Source organism: Rattus norvegicus, chromosome 15 (assembly GCF_036323735.1).
Source record: "Rattus norvegicus strain BN/NHsdMcwi chromosome 15, GRCr8, whole genome shotgun sequence".
Taxonomy (NCBI): domain Eukaryota; kingdom Metazoa; phylum Chordata; class Mammalia; order Rodentia; family Muridae; genus Rattus; species Rattus norvegicus.
The window spans coordinates 69,608,733-69,614,460 of NC_086033.1; the positions used below are offsets into that span (position 1 = coordinate 69,608,733).

At 42.6% G+C, this 5,728-nt stretch overlaps 1 pseudogene; it reads left to right on the top strand.

The window, feature by feature from the left end:
* Window positions 1–1,915: 1,915 nt before the first annotated feature.
* On the top strand, window positions 1,916–2,333 carry Atp5mj-ps2 (ATP synthase membrane subunit j, pseudogene 2; annotated as a pseudogene).
* The last annotated feature ends 3,395 nt before the right edge of the window (window positions 2,334–5,728 follow it).

The following is a 5,728-nucleotide window of genomic DNA, read 5'->3' on the forward strand; positions in this document are numbered from 1 at the left end:
AAGAAGCATATTACAGTAAATCAGTGAACGAGACTGGGTGACGGTCACCATAAGATTCTTTGGTATGTCAGGTATTGGCTGAGGAGAAGAAAGCAGTAACTCAGGTGCCGTCACTACAAACCTCCTTCTGCTTTCTGGTCAGGACAGGGACCTTAGGAGGGGAAGCCCCACAGAGAAAGAAGCCAGGATGTAAATTCCATGCAGCTTCCCATTTCATTTCTTATATTTCCTGGTTCCTGTATTCTTTATTTTAATCTTGAATCCCACCATTAAAATAGTGTGAATGAATCCAATAAGGAAAACAGGAATAAAAACAGAGAGGGGAGAGGGGCAGGGGAAGAGAGGAGAGGGGAAGAGAAGAGAGGGGAAGAAGAGAGAAGGAAGAAGAGAGAGGGAGAGGGAAAGGGGGAGAGAGAGGGAGAGGGAGAGGGAGAGGGAGAGAGCCCTGAGGTCATCAGTGAAGCAGTACCACATTTGTCACTCATTTGAACATAGGCTTCTAATTCCCATCTAATTATTCCCAGTTGGAACCATTACCAAGAACACAGTCGTGTTTATTGGGGGTCTCTGTTTTTTCACTATCTTTCCTGTAGTAATTACCTTGTTTTTTGTAGGAAATTTTAAGTGTCCAAATAAGACTAATTTAACGGACAAAAGTAACCATGTCCTCTTGTATTTATGTGTCCATCTCTGTACCTAATATTCTTAGATAAGAGGCCAGAGAACTGACACAGGTCTGCAGGCCCAGCCCTTGACATACTTGAGAAAAAGGATCAACAGTCTAAGACCCTTTTCACCCACTATTTCCACACTATGCAAAATGTTGATTAAATCCATACTTTGTCAGATTAGACTATTTTCATCTGCCCCTTGCAGTTTTAACTCTTAAGGATTGAAACACAAAAATGAAATTATATATTATTATCTGCTGTGTTTACTCTTATTAAAAACGAATGTATCAGCTTAGATTTCTTTGATAATGGCTTATGATTTGGGCGTGTAAGCTTTGAAGGTCCATTCTGTGCTGCAGTGCTTTACCAAGACACATCTCCCTCAGTAAGAGGCCTCCTTCAGAATCGAGGCTCACCCTCTGATTCCTACAATAATAATCATGTTTGTCTGCAAGATTTTAGATGAGATACTGTGTTTCCATTTCTCGTCCCTTTTCAATCTCTTACCCTCTAAAAGGGGGTTTTCTTTTTGTTATATAATATATATATATATTAAAAACATCTGTGTGACTCATTTTTTTTCAAAGCAGCTTTTTAAATGCATTTCAAATGGCTTTCTGAGCTCTGTCTCTCATGTTATTGTCAAGGTGTTTCCTTGTAGGTGAGACAGAAAATAGGAAAAAGAACACTTAGGTGACTGTGTTTGCCATTTAAAAAATATAACTCCAACTCAACATAATTTTTTTCAGGTTTCTATGTCTTTCACGCTTTTGATGTTTAAACAGTTTATGTAAGAACTGAGAAAAGTGTATTTAAATATGCATGAGAAGGGAAGCAAAACATCTCCTCTTAACCACTTAAAACCTACGTGCATGGGAATGAGTTTGGAAACAGAGGATTGCGCATGCCCTCATTTCTGTGATTAGGAGGAAGTGCCTCCTTTTGCCCTTTGGGAACACTTTCCCTGAAGATTAACAGGCTTACTTTTCCACTCTTGTTGGTCTAAAGGACACATTGAAGTCCTTTAAGCTGACCTGGGTCACTCCTAGTACAACCTGTCTTGTCCATTTTCTGGCCTTGTCTTTGGTCAGGCCTTATCTAGGTCCAGAGAAAAGAAGGAACACTCTGAGGTGTAACCTCTCAAAGGCGGCAGTATGCTTGAGAGACAGTCAAGGGCATGTACAGTTACGTCACTGATGGTGTAAGGAGGAACTTCCCACAGTGTCCTTAATCTCAGTACTAAGATGTTTCAAAGCTAAACTAAGAATGTCTAGGTCCCTATGAAACACTAGGTATCATCTGTCCAAAAGCTCGACATGTCCATGGGAATCAGGCTCATCACATTGTGAGAGCCAAGGGCTGTCAGTTCTTCTTTCACTTTGGGATGAAGATTAGATGTGCTGCGAGTGAGCACATCCAAATTTCATAGCAGTAAAACTTTGGTTTTCATCTCTCAAAATTGGGAGCAAAGTTCCAAGGATCAGACCCTTGTTTCATTCAACCACTGAGCTTCTTTCGGCTTTCCTGGTTCACCTGGTTTACCAGGAAGTTTAGGTAGGAGTGGGGTTAATGACCCTCCTTGTCTATGAAATGAGGAACGGTCATTAAAGCAGCAAAGCTCTGAAAGGCCCCAGGCCTACAACCACCCATGGCCATCATTAATCATTTTCCGAGTCCACTCAAGATGAATCCTGTCAGTTAAACTTAAGCAAGCAGTGTTAGATGGGAACAGGGAACATCACTGGACACACTGCTGTGTGTGCGAGGAATGCAGGTCCTCTCAAAGAGTAGCAAGTGCTCTTAACCACCGACCCGTTCATGCCTGTTTTGGTGTGTTTGTTTGTTTGCCCACACAGGTCCTGGGGATCTGAGCTCAAGTCCTAAGGTTTATGCAAACACTTTACAAACTGAGCCATCTCCCCAAACCCATGAGTCTCTAGTTCTTCTTCTATGAAATGGGAGCAATGTTATCTCCTTTACAGCTGGAAAATGATTTGGAGAATTATTAGTTGACTAATAATTAGAATTTTTAGATGACTAATAAGCAATAAATTATTATCACTTCATTTTAAACATAACTTAAAGTATTACCATTTAAAAATCAAATTCACCTTCCCAGAACCCATTGAATTGGAAAGTTATTGAGGGAGTTAAAATTCTCAAATTCATCATCTTCCAACATTATCAAAACAAACAGTAGATATTCCAGAGGACCCCTAGAGAAGTTTCAGGCAGCTCAAATTGAAGTGTGGGGCAAGAAGCACATTTTCACCTCCCCAGCAAGGAATCTGTCTGTGTCTTTTCCTGTTTCTTGAGCTCTGTGCACTGGGTGGTGCCTAAAGGCTCTTAAGCAGATTTTACTTCATTTTTTTCCCAGTGATGACAAATATTTCAGCATTACTGATTTTCAAATGTGAAAAGGCTAGAAATGGAGGAATAAAATCAGGCCTTCCAAGATTTACCTAAAAATAGCCTTAGGTCTCTTTGTCCTGGTTCCATTGTGCTTAAATATACAGTTTAATCACACCGCAATATAAAAGCACATCATGAAGGTGGTCAGGCCAAAGGCCGCATGCAGGGGGGTGTTTTCACTTAGTTTTCTGTAGAAAGGAATGACTTTAGAATGATTTTCTTTAACATGGAAGATAAAAATACGTGTAATTTCATACTAAAGCTGCTGTGTCCCCACTGTGTGCTGGGCATTCTCTGAGGAGGTGTGGAACTTTCCAAAGACTTACTGGACCCTACCAGAGCCTACAGAGCTGAGAAGCATGGGGGTTGTGGAGGGGGAGAGACATTTCACAAATACAAAAACTAGAAAGCATGTAGGAAGTGCAACAAAGGGTAAAGAAAAGTATTTATGGGAACAACAAAATAATGGAAGGCGAGGACTTCCTGCAGAGACCTTTAGGAAATCACTAGAATGGTGGCATTTTAACTGGATAGGATTTCTGACAGGAGGGACACACAAGGTTAGGAGGATCCTGGAGAAGAGAAGAGTGTGAACAAAGGCATGGCAGCATCATGTGGTCTGTGGTCTGTGGTGGCTGCAAACACATGGGTGGGTGGAGGTGAAGCACATGCTGTTAACATCGTGGGCATCACTGGGGGTAGGGGTGGGCTCACCGTGTCAGAGAGATCCTGGCAGGATATGAAGGGTCAAGAAGGAAGAATAAGGAAGGAGGAGAGGCTTCAGATGACAGAGATGTAAGAAGAAAGGTCGTTTTAGTAAAAGTGGAAAAAACATATTTCAGGGCTGAGGCTGACTAGAAGCCAAGGGGAGGTGTTGCCAATGCAGCTCAGTGGTAGAATGCTTGCTTGCCTAGCACATGTGAGCCCTAAGTCCAAGTTCTAGCACAGCCCCCAAAGAAGAAGGAGAAAAGAAAAAGAAAAGATGAGGTAGTGGCTTTCTTTCTTCTTTTATTTTATTTTTTTATTTTCTTTATTTTTTGTCATTTATTTTTTTATTGGATTTTTAAAATTAACATTTCAAATGTTAGCCCCTTTTCTGGTTTCTCATCCATAAACCCCCTATCCCATCTCCCCTCCCCCTTCTTCCATGAGGGTGTTCCCCTCTCCAACCACCCACCCCTTCCTACCTCCCTGCCCTGACATTTCCCTACACTAGGGGGTGGTGGTCCAGCCTTAGCAGGACCAAGGGCTTCTCCTCCCATCGGTGCCCAACAAGGCCATCCTCTGCTACATATGCAGCTGGGGCCATGGGTCTGTCCATGTGTACTCGTTGGATGATGGTTTAGTCCCTGGGAGCTCTGGTTGGTTGGTATTGTTGTTCTAATGGGGCTGCAAGCCCTTTCAGATCCTTCAATCCTTTCTCTAACTACTCCAATGGGAACCCCGTTCTCAGTTCAATGTTTGGCTGAGACCATTCGCCTCTGTATTTGTGACGCTCTGGCAGAGTCTCTCAGGAACAGCTATATCAGGCTCCTGTCAGCATGCACTTCTTGGTATCAGCAATATTATCTGGGTTTGGTGGCTGTATGTATATGGGCTGGATCCCCAGGTGGGGCAGGCCCTGAATGGCCATTCCTTCAGTCTCTGCTCCAAACTGTGTCTCCGTATCTCTTCCTATGAATATTTTTGCTCCCTCTTCTAAGAAAGACTGAAGCATCCACACTTTGGTTGTCCTTCTTCTTGAGTCTGTGGATTGCATCTTGGGTAATCTGAGCTTTTGGGCTAATATCCACTTATCAGTGAGGGCATACCATGTGGTTTTTTTTTTTTTGGGGGGGGGGATTGGGTTACATCACTCAGGATAATATTTTCTAGTTCCATCTATTTGCCTATGAATTTCATGAAGTCATTGTTTTTTAATAGTTGAGTAGTACTCTATTGTGTAACTGTAACACATTTTCTGTATCCATTCCTCTGTTGAAGGGCATCTGGGATCTTTCTAGCTTTTGGTTATTTTAAATAAGGCTGCTATGAACATAGTGGAGCATGTGTCTTTGTTATATGTTGGGGCATCTTTTGGGTGTATGCTCAGTCATCAGGGAAACGCAAATCCGAACAACCCTGAGATTCCACCTCACACCAGTCAGAATGGCTGAGATCAAAAACTCAGGTGACAACAGATGCTGTCGAGGATGCGGAGAAAGAGGAACACTCCTCCATTGTTGGTGGGATTGCAGACTGGTACAACCATTCTGGAAATCAGTCTGGAGGTTCCTCAGAAAATTGGACATAGTACTACCTGAGGACCCAGCTATATTCATCTGGGCCTTTCTTTCTTCTTGACAGAGACAGGGTAAAGTGGACGGAGAGAGAAAGTATTGGAAGACAATGGGGAAGCAGTTTTCTTAGTAGGAAATTCTCTGTAACTCAATTTAGCTGGATTCCTCAGCTCTTTGCTCTGAGGTAGGATCCCTGTAGGAAGTGGTGACACATTCATACCAGGTACCTGGTGACTTCAACATGAAGAGGGTTACTAAGGTGTACATAGGAATGGTGAGGTGATAGGACCACCCCAAGCCCTGAGTGGCAAAGGCAGCAAGTAGTTCCTAGCACCTGAAGGAAGAATACAAAGTCCCTTCCATGGG